The sequence below is a fragment of the Dromiciops gliroides genome, chromosome 1, assembly GCF_019393635.1.
Source record: "Dromiciops gliroides isolate mDroGli1 chromosome 1, mDroGli1.pri, whole genome shotgun sequence".
NCBI lineage: Eukaryota > Metazoa > Chordata > Mammalia > Microbiotheria > Microbiotheriidae > Dromiciops > Dromiciops gliroides.
The window spans coordinates 140,466,445-140,483,563 of record NC_057861.1 but is presented as its reverse complement, the minus strand read 5'-3'; the positions used below and the strand labels follow the sequence as shown (position 1 = coordinate 140,483,563).

At 39.2% G+C, this 17,119-nt stretch overlaps 1 long non-coding RNA gene across 1 annotated transcript in view; it reads left to right on the top strand.

Annotated features, from left to right (window-relative positions):
* The first annotated feature begins 365 nt into the window (after positions 1–365).
* The window catches only part of LOC122734991, a 54,272-nt gene continuing 37,518 nt past the window's right edge, over positions 366–17,119 (top strand). The window contains exons 1-4 of the long non-coding RNA XR_006354090.1: positions 366–1,092; positions 5,645–5,757; positions 6,859–6,960; positions 13,754–13,853. This is a non-coding gene — a long non-coding RNA (uncharacterized LOC122734991). The remainder of the gene's footprint in view (positions 1,093–5,644; positions 5,758–6,858; positions 6,961–13,753; positions 13,854–17,119) is intronic.

Below are 17,119 nucleotides of genomic sequence, written 5' to 3'. Positions count from 1 at the left end.
CCCCCCCACGTGCTGCGGCCTCCAGTACCCTACTCAGAGCCCCCCCCTTCCCCCCTTCTCCGGGTGCACCCCACCCGGGGACGTCCCCGCCTCCTTCCCGCAAACTCCGGCCAGCACTTCCCCGGGGGTGGAGAGCACCCTGACGCCAACCCCCAGCCCTGAAATGTGCATGAGACGGAGCAGCGAGCGGCTCCCGGTTACCCCAGGCCAGCCAGACTACGAGTCCCAGCCTGCAGCGCTTCCCCCGCTTTGGCGACCCCAGGAGGCGGCGCGGCGCGGCGCCGGCCGGGATCCGTAGTCCAACGGCCACATCTCCCGCCCTCCCCAAAGCGGGCGAGCGGCGAACGTCCGGGGTGTGAGGGAGCCGTCCGCTGCCTCGGGCCGTGCGGACCTCGGGCTCCCGACTCACCGCCCCCCCACCCCCACCGCCACCTCCCGCGTCCGGACTTCCGTCTTCGGTTAAACGGTCGCTCTCGCCCGCCGCCCCGATGGGGACCCCCTTCCCACGGGGGCTCGGGATGGGGGCGGAGGGCGCGTGACAGCCTGCATGTGCCCATCCCGGGCTCGTTAAAGGTCATGTTTCCGAGCGATAAACTGAGTCTTTCAGAACCCCCTTTTTCCTTCGTCTCCCAGACTGATATGATAACCTCAGTTCCCACACAGCCATAAGAAACTTGCCATTAGTCACATGGTTCTAATCGGGGAAAGATCTTGCACATCTTTTCTTTACTCGTATGGATTTAGCATTTTATACCGGGGGTTGCTTTAGGAGTCCCTAACCTTTTTTTGGGGGGGGAGGGGCTCATGAACCCCTTTACCAGTCTGAAACCTTTGGACCCCTTCACAGAATAATGTTTTTAAATGCAGAAAAATAAAACACATAGGAAGCCGATTGTATTGGCATTGAACTTAAACCTTTCTTTTTAAAGTTTACGGACCCGAGGTTAATACGCTCTGCCCGAAGTCCTGAGGATTACTGCTACCTTCCTGTACCGCCTTGCAGGCGTATTTCAATTCCGTTCAGCCCACGTTGAAGCGCCTTCTGTGTGCGCGCAAGGCTCCGCGCTGGCTTGATTTTCTATTCCTAATAAGGTATCTGACACGTTTTTCACAGTCTTTTATAGACCAAGAACATGCGAAAAGTGAATGGCGTTTTCCCCGTCCAACCCCAAGAACTCAGGCTATTGAGAACTGTCACCTAGGAAAAACGGAAATGCCATATGGTAAAGCTTTAAAAATACTTTCTGTAAGTGCCATTAAGGCTTCCCTTTTAGCAATGCCAGAAGACCAAATACTGGCGGACTCATTATAACGATGGCTTCGTTATTACAAAGATAGGTGTCCTTATAATGCAAAAAAAAAAAATACAAAACCAGTAACAAAAAACCAAACTAATAAGCCCCTGAACTGCCAACTCCGTCGGGAAAAGGGGTTCCTTTAGCTTTCCTGAAGCAAACTAACTCCATGCCCAGAAGCTTAGTCCAGGGTTTGTCATGTGAATTTCACAGCTGGTTCACTCTCATTTTGAGATAGGAGTAAAATGGCTTTTGGGGAACAAGATGTTATAATAACTTGAATATTGATGGTTGGTAGCCAAAAGGCAAGGGAACTTTAAACAGATGAAAGAGCACTCGATTTTAAATCAGAAAACCAGGTCTTGATTCAGTCACTTGAGTAACCTTCAACTTTCTCTGGGCATCAGTTTCCTCATTTTTATAATTTTATTTTTAGGATGGTCAACTAAATAATCTCTGACATCCATTTCAGATTTAAGCTTCTGATCTTATGCTTGTTTGTTGGCTTATTTGGTATTTCCTATAAATGTTGAGTTTATAGTATATTATAAAATTGATGGTTGATTTGTGTACTTCATTAAGCAAACAATGAGGCACAACTTAGGTTTCTGCTTTGAAAGAAACAAATTGAATTTGTAAAGATCTACGCTTACAAAGCACTTTCTTTACAACAATCTTTTGAGATAGTCATTCAAAATTACTATCCAGTTTTTATAAAGAAAAGGAGACTCAGAAGTTCCCTATCATCACCTCTTAAATGACAAATCTACTGGGAACCCAGCTCTTTGGAATCTCCAGGCCTGTGTTCTTTTCCCTGTATGATGGGCCATCATTAGACTTTTGTATGAAAATCAGTATCATCAATATATTCTGATGAGTAGAAAATATATGAGGTGACATATGGAACTACAAAAACAAAGAAACAAAAACCAGACCCATTTCCTGCCCTCAGGTAGTTTATTATAGGTTCCTTTAAAAAGATGTTTTATAATTATGAGATTAATACTGTATTGCCATTATAATCATAAAAAATAAAAGGGGGCAGCTAGGTGGCACAGTGGATAGAGCATTGGCCCTCTCTTCTGGCCTCAGATACTTAACACTAACTGCATGACCCTGGGCAAATCACTTAACCCCAATTGATTCAAAGGTCCAGGGAAATCTCCAGTGGTACTGATACTTATCTTGCTACTGGACCCAGATGACTCTGGAGAGAGTGAGGTTGATGACTTTGCACAGCCCTCCCTCATTTAAATCCAATTCAAGTCATGACATCTCCCAACGTCATGGTTCTCTTCCAGAAAGGACAGAAAACAAAAATATAAGACAAAAGTTTGCTCAAATTCTTTCTTTTTCCAAAAGGAAAAAGCATTAGAAACCAAAGAATTTAAAATATTCCCCATTGAGATAATTTATATTAGGTTATAGCATTTCTTATTAAAATAAAAATAGTTCAAATCCCATAATTCATAGCTTAAAAAAGAAAATACTTTGTTTTATGACTCTACTTCAGTATTGTAATTTCATCAGTAAGGATCACCCTCCAGCTTTGTAGCTGTTAGATTGAACTATAGACTGTCTTGTAGAACTGAGGCCAAAAAATTTCACTACCCTGTGGCCAAGCTGGTTCAAACCTCTTTGAATTTAGCTTAGGATGCTTCTTGGATGACAGTCATAACAGTCTGTCATCTCCATTCTTGAAGTCTTTCCCAGAGTGGTAGAACCAAGTTTGGACTCCATTAGCATAATGTTTGAGATACTGGGATCTCCCCCATTCTTCAGGGAAGCATTAGTGGAAGACTCTAGTGTTACTACTCTTATTAATTTATTTTCTTTTTCTTTTTTTTCTTTTTTTTTTGCTGGGCAGTGGGGGTAAGTGACTTGCCCAGGGTCACACAGCTAGTAAGTGTCAAGTGTCTGAGTATGGATTTGAACTCAGGTACTCCTGAATCCAGGGCCAGTGCTTTATCCACTGCACCACCTAGCTGCCCCCTATTAATTTATTTTCAATGAATGTTTTATAAGCTTCACAGAACTAATCTAATGACAGATACAATTGGTGTGGTTAGTCCCTAATAGCACTTATATTTTACAATCTGATAAAGATGATTGGCATAAAGGAGAGTAAATCAATTATTTGTCTGTACCTCTTTTCATTCTCTGTATTCTATTTCTTTTCCCATCAACTCCTTTTTTGGTCTCCTTTTCATTTTCAGTTCCCTCTTGAAAAATCAAAGTGCTGTCTCTGTTTATCTGGTTTGGCAGTGTTTATCTAATTTTAGATTGCAAGCTGTGGGACAGAATAATTTCTCTATGTGTGTACAGCATTACCCTGGGGGTGTTTAAGAATGTATAATGACATCATCACCATTCAGTTTTCAGCTCAATGAATAGACTGCAGGGTTTTCTAGAGAACTTTCATCATTTAAACTTTCTTAGATTTTTATAGATAATTTTCATGCCACTGGTATTTAGAAGACACTAAAAATACTCTATAAGATTCTATATAATATAAGAGACGTGGTGGTTGACTGCTTTAACGATGTCTGTAACTAACAGTGAAAGGCCCACTCTATATGACTTAAATGAGATTTCAGGAGAGCCAATCCATTGGAGGGAGATATTATTAACATATTCCTTCTGGTAATGAAATGATATACTCTACCTGTAAATGATGATGGTGGTGGTGATGATGACAATGATGTGATATGGGATGCTTTGGGATTTGCATTCACCTCTTTTGATCCTCACAATTACCTTGAAATTTTTAAGAACCAAACTCCTAGGCATTCAAAAAGTATTCTGTATTTTTTGCATCTAATAGCCCAAAACACATTCATTCTGATGAGTAGGATCATCAGGTCATAAATATAAAACTAAAAAGGACCTTAGAAGGATTTCTATCAGTCAGCCCTCTTATTTTACAGATGAGGAAACTTGGAAATCCAGATTCTCAAACTCTAAATCCATCAGTCTTTCCATTGCATGGTTCCCTCCCGATGACTGATGAATGAATGAGTAAGTATTTATTAAGTACTCACTAGATGTCAAGGAGAAAGAAGAATAAACACTAATTTGACTGCTAAGTGCTAAGAATACAAAGACCAAGAGAGTTCCTGCCCTGAAGGAACCTACATTCCAATAGTGGGAAACCACACTGGTGGCCAGGGAGGGTATTCTGGTTTGGAAAATTACGGAGCAGTGAAGGTATGGAGGAGTACAATGACAAGCCTGCCCAGAAACAGTTGTTTACCTGATCTATCAGCAGTCAAAGAGCACTTATTAAGCTCCTAATATGTGTCAGGCATTGTGCTAAAGATGGTAAAACACAGTCCCTGCTCTTAAGGAGCTCACAGAAGACAGCAGGCAACCACGTACAAACAAACTATATACAGGCTAAATTGTCAAGAAGTTAACAGGGAAGACATTAGAATGAAAGAGATTGGGTAAAGGTTTCTTGCAGAAAGTGAAACTTAATCTGAGACTGAAAGAATGGAGAGAAGCCAGAAGGCTGAAATATGGAAGGAGAGCATTCTGGGCATGGGGCACATCCAGTTAAAAGGCATGGGAAGGGGGCAGCTAGGTGGCGCAGTGGATAGAGCACCGGCCCTGGATTCAGGAGGACCTGAGTTCAAATCCGGCCTCGGACACTTAACACTTACTAGCTGTGTGACCCTGGGCAAATCACTTAACCCCAATTGCCTCACTAAAAAAACAAAACAAAACAAAAAACCATTAAGTAAAAAATGTTATTAATTTTTAAATGTCTAATGTGAGGAAAAGCAGGGTGGCCAGTGTCCCTGGTACACAGAATTGGAATGTGTGGTGGGGTGTAGATAGGGCAAGGTGTAAGAAGTCTATGTAGATAGGAAGGACTGATTATGGAGGGCTTTAAACACCAAATAGATGCTTTATATTTGTTTCTGGAGGCAATAGGAAACCACTGGAAGTGACTGAATGTGCTTGTTTGGGTGTATATGTGGAGAAATGGAAGGTGTGTGACACGGTCATACTTGAGCTTTAGGAAAATGAATTTGACAGCTACTGGAAGAAAAACTGGAACAGGAGAGACAGAAAGCAAAGAGGCAGCTAAGTGGTGCAGTAAGTAGAGCATTGGGCCTGTAGTCAGGAGGATCTGAGTTCAAATCCAGCCTCGGACACAAGCTGTGTTATCCTGGACAAGTCACTTTTAAAAATCTGCTTACCTCAGTTTCCTCAAATGTAAAAAGAGGATAATAATAGCACTTACCTCCCAAGGTTGTGGTGAGGATCAAATGAGGTAAGTATTTAGCACAGTGTCTGGCTCAAAGAAGGTGCTTAATTAATGCTTATTCCCTTTACTTTCCCAGGGAGATCAACTATCAAGCTTTTTCTGTACTCCAGTTGTGAGATGATGAGGGCCTGCAACTGGTGGCAGTGTTGGAGGAGAGAAGAGAACATAAACAATAGATGTTATATGAAGGTAGAAATGTTCCCTTGTCAAAGTCTTAAATCTGGACTAGGATTTATCCCCTGCTACTGGTTAAGCCAACAAAATAAGTCTGTCACTTAAGATCCATGTGGCCTTAGACAAGTCACTTATAAAATGACTTCTAAAGCTCTGTCAAGTTCTGTAATGTTTGGAAGACTGTTCTCTGTTATTTGAGGATCAACTTTTCTAAGTATGGAGAAGCACAGATGATTGGACCTCTGGTAATTAATTTTTATCATGCACAACAGGTTGACCGAATTTCTTTAAAATCCTGTCTCTGTCACTTGTGTGACCTTGGGTAAATTACTTCACCTCATTTTCTGTATCTGTAAATTGAGGGATAGTATTGGTCTCTAAGATCCCTTTTAGCTCTAAAACTATGACCTTATGAGCTCATGAAACCATTTCCTAAGGCATAGAGGAGCTAATTGGTAGAAAGTTTATTCCAATTGATACAATCAAACTGTTTCATTAGGTTCTATGCTTGCCCACTATTTTGTGGAGGAAAGGGCTCTTGTCATCTTTTGATGCAGTTAAGATGGTGTTCATCTATTCATAGTTTCAAGACCCAGGTCAAATGTTACCTCATTCAGGAAGACTTCTGTCATTTCCCAGCTGGAAGTTTTTTCTTATTTATCAGATTTCATAGAATTTTATATTCCTCTGTGCAGTCATCATATTCTAATTTGTATTATATTTATCTTGTAACACTCCACTAAAGTCCTATTTCTGGTTATTCATTGTGGAAAAATATTTACACTGATGAAATCAAAAATCTTCAGAAATTATTAGTAATTGTAATCTGTATCTTGTATCTTCTCTACTAGAGTGAAGCTTCTTGTAGACAGGAACAATTTGTTATTTGTCTTTGCATCTAGCCCAACCTTCCACACATTGTGGTATATAAAGTAGGCATGTAATAATGAAGGTTTAATTAATGAATAAATGAATGCCTCATAGAATGTTTGTACCCTGTAGTGATGTTCACAGATACAGGTTGTTTTATTAGTTTACTGAATGGTAACCAGGATCTGAGAAAACAAGTCACATTAGCCAAGTTCATAAAAAGCTGTTTTATTTATTTTTTTAAAGGCTAATCCTGTTTGTTTTAAATGAGCAACTTATTGGGCAAGATTACTATTAGCTGGAAATCATTTGCATAACCCTGCCTTCTAGACAAAATTGCATCAAAAGGTAATTTAATGAGAACTGAATTAGAACAAAGGGGATTAGAGATTTTTAAGGGATATCAATCAACAATAAATAAATCAAGCAGCATTTATTTGGCTCTATGCATCTAACAACATGCTAAATTGAGGAGATACAAAGAAAGGCACAATTCCTGCATCCAAGGAGCTTACATTCTATAAGGGGGAGACAACATATAAATAACGAAATATACACAACATTTATACTGAGTAGATGAAAGGTAATTTAGTCCCTAATACTATCTCTAGTCTTTTTGTATTTCTATAAAGCTGTGGCTTTGGGGTGAATGGCCCTTCTCCACTCTAGGGATATTTCTTGTCTAGACAATTAATATTATTAGAGTCTGAGTAGCCACTATTTTGGTCTGTGCTGGACATATTGACAAAAATCTTATGCTCTGGTTCTCCTTTTTCTAGACTCAAAGGGTATAAGACTTTGTGTGTGTGTGTGTGTGTGTGTGTGTGTGTATGTTTTGTTCCTGGATCTAGTGTAGGTTGTAAATTTATTATAGGACTCCTTTCTTCAGTGTGAGGAACTCCTGGGTGTCAAGACGTTTCTCCATTCAGATCAGTACTCCTATAACTTAGTATATAGATGAATGAAAAATTAAGTGACTTGCCCCATAGTAAGCATCTTAAAAAGTACTTGCTGCCTGCCTTCCTTCCTTCCTTCCTGGTAACACTTGTCAGAAATACAACTCAGGTGTTCCTGTCTCCAAGGTTAGCCCTCTCCATTAGACTCTTGTTGTATTAGTCAGACTATACTCTAATTGAATTGCCATTTTTTTTTTCTTGGTGAGGCAATTGGGGTTAAGTGACTTGCCCAGGGTCACACAGCTAGTAAGTTGGCAAGTGTCTGAGGCCGGACTTGAACTCAGGTCCTCCTGACTCCAGGGCTGGTGCTCTATCCACTTTGCCACCTAGCTACCCCTGCATTGCCATTTTTAAAAATGTAGTAATAGATTGCTTTTGCTTTTCCATGGCCTAGGTTTCCTCATTTTCTTCTCTTCGTCTCCCAGAGAGCAAACCCCCTATATCAGAAAATTAAAAGGAAAAAAGAAGAGGAAAACAATTAGCAAAAACTGATTAACAGATCCAAAAAAAACCCAAAATTATATGTAATGTTCCACACCCATTTATCCCCCACCTCTGTAAGGGAGGGGAAGGGAGGGAGAAGGGATGTATCTTGTCATATTCCTTTACTGGAGCCAAGCTTGTCTTTTATACTTTTACAACTTTCAGTTTCAGTTGTTTTGTGCTTGTTTTTTCCATTTACATTGTTGCAGTTATTGTGTATCTTGTTTTACTGGCTCTGCTTATTTGTTATTAGTTTACAAAAATCTTTTCTTGATTCTCTGTATTTACCATGTTTGTCAGTTCTTAAATAGCTAATGTTTATATAGCCCTTACCATGTGCCAGATACTATGTTAAACACTTTACAATTATTATCTCATCACTCATTACCTTCATGTACCACAAGTTGTTAAATCATTTCACTCCCCAAGTTATAGATACCTGCTTTTTTTTTTCTGGGACAATGAGGATTAAGTGACTTGCCCAGGGTCACAAAGCTAGTAAGTGTCAAGTATCTGAGGTTGGATTTGAACTCGGGTCCTCCTGAATCCAGGACTGGTGCTTTATCCACTGAGCTACCTAGCTGCCCCCAGACATTTGCAGTTCTTTCTTGCTATCAAAAGTACTGATATAAGTATTTAGTATATATAGATCCTTTCTTCTTGTCAGTGGCTAAGTGTCACTTTATCTGAATAATTCCAAATTATTTTCTAGAATGGTTGTATCAGTTCTTAACTCTATCAACAATGCATTAATGTCTCTTTTTCAGATTATTTATTTACTTTTTTTGTACATTTATACATTTCAGAGCATTATACAATTATATTTTCTCATTTCCTGACCTATAAAGGTACATGGAAATAAAATTTTAAAAGTATGTACAAAATGCAACAATTAAACATATGACAAATAATATACAAAAAAATGTCATGAACATATCCTAAAAGTTTAGGAGGAGGAGAGGGGCAGCTAGGTGGTGCAGTGGATAGAGCACCAGCCCTAGAGTCAGGAGGACCTGAGTTCAAATCCGGCCTCAGACACTTGACACTTACTAGCTGTGTGACCCTGGGCAAGTCACTTAACCCCAATTGCCTCACTAAAAAAAAAAAAAGTTTAGGAGATAATCTGACTCATTTAGCAATCAATTATTTTTGTTTCTAAACAAATTCTCTTTACCTAAACTCCCAAGTTGGAAGCTGGGAAGATTTTGGTTTTTAAAGGAAGAAAAACAAGAAGTTACGATTCACACCTATGCAGCATGACCATCCCTTGAGCCCAAACTCTTAAGTAATTTTGCAGTCTGTCTTTGATAGGTGAGGATCCTCATTTCAACCTATCAAAAACTGAAGTGTCAAACTTTCTATGCCTAGACAGTGTTATGTGTTCTTTAATTTATTTTTTAGAAAAAAGTTAAAAACAAGAGGTTACTAAAATCGTATAACTTCCCACGTGAACCACCATACCCACAGATATTATTATGATCCTTATGGCTGTAACCTCTGTCACACAGTTTTAGGCTACACATTGGGAAGAAACTACTCAACATTCTCGCAACTAAATGCCTTTCAGCTGAGACTATAGCTCCTATATCTCAGTGATAAAGTTGAGGAATTTGAAAATTGTGCCAGTCTTTCAACAATCTCTCCAACATTGACTATTTCTGTCTTTTGTCATCTTTGCCAATTTGCTGGGCATGAAGTGAAGCCTCAAGGTTGTTTTGATTTGTAATTCTTTTATTATTAGTGTTTTGGAGTACTTTTTCACATTAATAGCAGTTTTTCTTTTAAGAGCTTTTCTTTCATAGCCGTTGACCAATTCTTTTTGGAGGAATGAACAATGCTGTCTTCTTAATGAAATTTAGGAACCACAATTTGGTGAGTGACTTCGGCATCTAATGGATGGTATAAGATCATAGAATTTAGAGATGGAAGGAACCATGTAGGTTCCATTTATCTAATCCCTTTATTGTACAAATAAGGTAATTAAGACCTGGATCAATTAAATGTTTTGTCCTAGATCCCAGAGGTAGTAAGTAGTAGTTCCAAATGACAGTTTAATATCCAGTTAAGCACTGGATTTGGAAGCTGGAGGAGTCAGGTTCAAATCCTAGCTCTGCCACTTATTAGTACCTATATGATCTTAAGTAAGCCATTTAACCTTAGTTTCCTCATGCTATAATTTCCAGTCCTCTGACTCAAAATCCAGCGCTCTTTCCACAATTCTTGAATTGTCTCTCATGTTCCTAAAAGACTAACTAAAGGCTTCTGAGCCTCCATAAACTTAGTTAAGCTTCAGTCACTGAAGGATTTTTCTTTTTTAAGTCCGATCTATGATTTTTTCATTGGTTTGGGGGACTTCACAGAGCTACTCAAAAAAATTTTATTTAATGACCAAATGAATAAGCAAATGAGAAATGCCTTGCCAATCAAATAATATACTTTGTAAAGTAAAAGGAGTAGAAAAATATGACAACAGAGGCCATGAAGAACAAGTGTCATGTGCAAAAGAATGAGGACAGGAAGAATTTCCATTATGATGTTACAGTTATCTCTTCCACACTGCAACTTTCTCCATCATAGTTTAAATATATAGTGAATCAGAAGGAATTAAATGGGAATTTGGGGGGAGTTTTGTGGAAGCCACAGATGACACAGGAAGGCTAGCAGACAACACAGGAAAACGTTTAGAAACTCAGAAATGCATAATAGATGTATAGTATTGTATAATACCAACCCCCAGATTTTACATTAAGAGACTGTAAATACCCTATAAAAGAAAAAAAAATTCAGACTACTTCTTTGCTTTGAAGAGAGGTCCAAAAAACTTTATGATTTTCCAGATTGAGGGGGTGCTGTTCCCCTAACCCCCAGGATGTAGAAGGGATAAATGTAGTTCTAGTGGACTAACCAGGATAAATGAATATTGTGGCAAAATATAAAGTCTATCTATGGCAGTAATGAGAAATGAGGTTTGTTAGATATAGAGAAAGGTTAGGTGATGGAGAACCTTGAATGTCAATCTGAGGAGTTTGGATTTCATTTTACAAGAGTGAGCATAAATTTTTGAGCAGAGTGCAAAATGATGAAAATAATGTTTGATAAAATTTTTAGCAACTGTATATAGGAGAGACTATTACTCAGGGAGATTTGAGGTAAAGAGACCAACTAGGGAACTATTGTATTGGTTTAGGTGTGAAGTGATAGTAACTAATTAATCAATCAATAAGCCTTTTATTAAGCAGCTACAATGTGCCAGACAATGTCTGATACAAGAAATATGTAGACAAAATGAAACAGTTCTTCCTTGCTCTCAAGGAACTTATATTCTAATACATATAGAGATCGTTTACTAGTATGTCTATCGTGGAAATGACAATCAGTAAACATTAAGTGCTTACTATGTGCCAGGCACTATTCTAAACACTGGAGATACAAAAAGAAGCAAAAGATAGACCCTGTCCTCAAGAAGCTTACAATCTAATGAGAGAGACAACATGTGAACAAAGAGACACAAAGCAAGTCATATACAGGATATGCAGGAAATAATTAACAGAGGGAAAGCACCAGAATTAAGAAGGATTAGGAAGGTGAGATTTTAGTTGAGATTTAAAGGAAGCCAGGAAGGGAAGTAGTTGGAGCAGAGGAGGGAGAGCATGGTAGGGGACAGCCAGATAAAATGCCTAGAGCCAAGAGATGGTGTATTTTGTTTGCGGAACAGCAAGGAGGTCAGCATCACTGGATCAAAAAGTATTGCAGTAAAGTCTAGGAGGAATGGAAAGGTAGGAGGAGGCTGAGTTATGAAGGGATTTGAGTACCAAATAGAGAATTTTGTATTTGATTCCGGAGATAATAGGAAGCTGCTGGAGCTTGTTAGGTGGGATATGACATGAAAAGACCTTCGGTTTTAGGGAAATCACTTTAGTGGCTGAATGCAGGATGGATTAGAATGGGGAGAAACTTGAGACAGGCAGTTAGCTAGTTAGCAAAGATTTGCAGAAAAAAGAATCATCAAGACCTAATTTTAATCTGTGAGGGCAAACAAAGAGATGAGTAAGAAGTACTTATAATGTTTCTATCCTGTGGATTAGACTGGGCTGGGAGGATTGTGATTCTATTGGCAGCTGGGGATAAATTGGATATGTCACATGTTTGGGGGAGGAGTGAATAGATTATCAGCCAAATATTCAGGATAAAATTTTGGATATCATCCTGGTGGGACATCAAAGTGGAGACCAGGTACACACCCAGAGAAAAGGGTCTGGTAAAAGAGTGTAAAGTCAAGAGTTGTAGTATTTTATTTAGATTCATCCCTTTCCCAACCCTCTAATTTAGTGTTCTGCAACTTTTACAGCCTACTCACAAAGCCTCAAATGATCTTTTTTCAGTTTTTTTCTCATTGTTTTGACATTTCATTACTCATAAAAGCTTATCATCAGTTGATAAATTTGGAGTTGTCACTCTTCACTTCCTTTTGTAAACCAGTTTTTTAATGCCTTAACACTTGCTTCAGAATTGATCCCTGGAATTGACCACACTGTTTACACTTTTCCATAGTCTAGCTTAGGACAAATGAAATATGACATAATTGGACAGAAACTAGAGGGAACACCCTCTGCCAATGTTGGTTAATGCTTTCTCTGTAACTCAGAGCCTCAGAGAGTTGGCAATAGCACTGAGAGGTGAAGCGCTTGCCCAGGATCATACAGCTGGTGTGTTTTACAGGCAGGACTTGGATCCAAGTTTCCTTGGTTTATGAGACTAGCTTTCTATTGATTATACTGTGTCCTCTTATACTACATAACTTGAGTATGAGAAAAAGTTTGGTGCCGTTTTGGAGACTTTTAGGTGTTTAGGATCTTGAATGCTATCTTCTGTTCACTCCTCTCATGAAACAAGTGCAGGCTTTCTTTATTTAAGTAGGATAATACCTAGGCAATTTTTATGATTTGGGTGGATTTTATCTGTTGAAATTTCCCACCTCACTTTTTAGTGCAATTCAACATCTATTAAGCCCCTATTATGTGCCAGGCACAAAACAAACAAACAAACAAAAAACAAACAAGGAACCTACACTCAGTTACTAGGGAGTTACAACCAATAAGTATAGTATGAGGACAATTGAGAAGAGATCACTCTCAGCTAGGGGGAAGGGAAGGAGAAGGAGGAATCAGGAAAGAATTCTTGGACAAGATTGCACCTGTACTGAGCTGGAAGACAAGGATTCTGAGAGACAGGGGTGGGAAGGGGGTGCACCCCAGCAATGGGGAATATGTTGTGAAAATACATGGAGATGAGAGATGAATCACCGAGTCTGAGGAACAGTTAGTAGCCTAGCTTGGCTGGAATGTAATAGGTTCATGAAGGGGAATAATAAGAAATAAAGCCCCACAGATAAGTGGGAGCCAGATTGTAAAGGACGTTAAATTCTGTCCTTTCTCCATTCCTAGAAGTCGTGATCTCTCACTGTTTTGGCTGTGCTGATTCCCTCATTGTGGTGGGGGGTGGGGGGGGCGCAGCTAGAGTCAGCTCTATATAGCCAATTTAAAATTTTTTAGCGTGAGCATTTACGTCTTGGAAATTAGCAAATGCTGCAAATCAGGACATGATTTATTGTTTTGTTGATTGTCTAGACTAAGGAAGTGATGGAAAAATGTTAATACTATGTTAAACTGAAATGTTAAGCTTAAAATGTGTCATGTGTACAGTTTTCCCTACAGAGAGCCAGTTGGTGAACATTTGCCTGCATGCCTCTTCCCCTCTCCCTGCCCCCCACTGCAGTTTCTAAACCAGGCCTGGATTAAGTAGGTGAGTCTTCTATTCTGAACCCTTAACCTTCATCTTCCTCTCAACATTTACCTTTATGGCATCCCATTCCTGCTTGGATGTGCTCTTTACTAATGCAAAAATAATAATAGTTGACATTTATAAATGTTCTAAGGTTTGCAAGATGTTTTCATATATAACAATCCTGAGTGTTCTTGTCTCATGACAACCCTTTATAATAGGTATGTATTCTCCTCATTTTATAGAAGAAGAAGCTGAAGCTTAGAGAGGGCGAGTGACTTGCTCATAGTCACACAACTAGTGTGAGTCAGGGTTTGAAACCAGGTGTCAGCTGACAGATTGACTGACTGAATTTAAAAGATTTATTAAGTACCTACTATGTGCAATCACTTTACTAAGTGTTGGGGATACAAATACAAGTAAGCAAGATAGTCCTGGCCTTTAGGAAACAACTCATAGAGGAGAACTTGAATTGGAAAGGAGGGAGAGGGGCAAGGACATGCATGGCAGCTTATGTAGTTTGGCCATGGCCAGGAAGTAGTGTGGTAGCTCAGTTCCAGGCAATTTAAGGTGAAGGCTCATCTTTTAGAACTGAGGGTGCAGGTGCAGGGTCCAAATTTTGGTGGGAGAAAGAGAAGGGCCAAAGTGCTAGTGGCATGATTTGGAAATGGCTCAGAGGGCTAAGTCTTAACAGGTTTTCCACTATACCATGTGGCTTATTATATTAATTGGGGAATGATCATTTAATGGGTTACATTCTTGGCAGCAGGGTAGCTAGGCGGATGCCAGGCCTGAAGTCATTTTCCTGAGTTCAAATCTGGCCTCAGACACTTACTAGCTATGTGACCCTGGGCAAGTCACTTAACCCTCATTGCCCTGAAAAAAAAGGACTCAATGGAACATACAAAAATATATCAAGCAGATTTCCTTCAATACAGCTTCAGCTAGGTCCTTGCTACTCTTTAACAATTCTGCTCTACTACTATCTTTTTCTTAGCTCATCTCCCAAGAATCTTTCCTAAATATTTCCTTCTCTTTTCTCACCAATGCCCATGCCCAAACACCCTCAACCCCAAAGTGAATAGTACATAATCTAGCATCCATTAATTTAACAAACAGAATGGAGGCACCTAGAGGACAAGAACTGCTTTTCTTTGTATTTGTATCCCAAGTCCTAGCACAGTTCCTGGCACATAATAGGGATTTAGGGGCAGCTAGGTGGCTCAGTGGTTAAAGCACTGACCCTGGATTCAGGAGGACCTGAGTTCAAATGTGGCCTCAGACATTTGACACTTACTAGCTGTGTGACCCTGGGCAAGTCACTTAACCCTCATTGCCCCACCAAAAACAAAACAAAACATAATTGGGATTTGATAATGGCTGTTAATTGACTTAACAACTTTGTGAAGCAATCAGTCACAGGATACAAAGATAAAAAAAGGATTTCCATATGTGCTAAAATCTGGGGATATAATTAATAAAAAGAAAGACAGTCCCTGCCCTCAAGGAATTTACAATCTAATGGGAGGAGGAGACAATACAGGAAAGGAGGCAGGAAGGGGGGGGTAGGGGAGGAGCCAGGGATATCTTGTTCCATGGTGTTGAAGAAACCAAGGTCCTTCAGGATTGTCTTGGATCTTTGTATTGCTGAAAATAGCTAAGTTATTCACAGCTGATCATTGTACAGTGTTGTTGTTACTGTAATGTTCTCCTGGTTCTGCTCACTTCACTTTGTATCAGTTCATAGAAGTCTTTCCCAAAATCCATCTTTTTAATCAATTATTCATTAAGCTCCTAAGTGCCAGGTTCTGTGCTAGGTGATGGGGATCCAAGTATTGAAGAAAGAAGCTATCTTTATTCACAAGAAGTTTCCATTCCAATTGAGATAAATACTGTTATTCTTCTAGTTAAGCTAAATGGATTGGGAATTGAATACCAAAATTTCCAAATCATCAAAATTGCAAGTAACACCAAGGATGATGGGGAGGTCTAACTTAACATAGCTATCTCAAACATAGCACTGGGTAATTCTTCTGTAAAAGATTTATGGAAGGACAGGAGCAAGAATCTCACAGGGACAAAAGGTATAGATAAGCTAGGATCTGCACACCTGGAGAGCCTGCTCACACAAATAAGATCAAGAATCCATCAAAGTATTCAAGCATTATGTTGGCCTCTTATCTCTCTACCAAATTATAGGTTTATTGTGGGCAGGGCCTGGGCTTTATCTCAATTTGGGATTTGTTTTCTTTAGTACCTAGAATGGAGCTCTGTGCATATAGTAGATGCTAAATAAATATTTATTCTGTATTGTTATATTGTCTAACTTAAATGAGTTAATTATCTAGTAAGTATGACAAGACTTATGTTAATAATCACAGAGTGAAATACTGATACAAGCCATATAAATTATACAGTGTGACATTTAAAATTAAATGTGTGGTCACCTTATTTCTGTCCCAAGTTTAGGGAAAATTAGCTGGGGTTTCTAATACATTTGCTACTTATAAATTAGAAGCTTTAGCACCAGTTTTGGGACATTAAGCATTTATTAAAGTATACCAAGTATTAGTAAAAAGAACACCTGGGTCAGAAAGTTAAGAAAAGGCCTATCTAGCCTAAAGATCAGCCTGGTCTGGTTCTTCCTCAAGTCCTCCACCATGAGCCTCTTCAAGAGAGAAAACTCTGAATGAAAGGTTCCTCTGCATCTGGAGGAGAGGCAGTCTGCTTCAAGCTAATTGGCTAGCATCCCCCAAATCCATTGGTTCCCTGAACTTGATGGTGATCCTGTGTTGAGGTCAGCATCTACAACCCCTGAGAGCCAGCATCTCAGGTAGGTGTGGTTTCAATCAAGTCAACTTCAAGTGAGTCAATCAGCAGTCATTCAGTCCAATCAATCCCCTCCAAAACCCATTATTTTCTCACAACAGAGAACAATTGCAATAGGTATTCAGTGAGGGATAAATTGAGTCTAGCTAATATAATTAAGGAAATTATTACAGATCAGACCTTATTTGAATTTGACCTTGAAGAACGTCACTTAGGATTTTTGCACAGGAAGATAGGGCCTAGAGAAAATAATACTGCTAGAGGGAGAAGCATGTGCAAAAACATGGATATAAGCATAAGATGTGAAAGAAATGATTAGTAAATTAGGCTAATTTGTTTAAGATAGATTTAGGTCCTATCATGGAAGGCCTTCAATACCATGTTTATGTGTTTGGAGCTTATTTGGCAGGCAATGGGAAGTTATAAAAGTATACTGAAGAGGGAAATGGCATAATAAA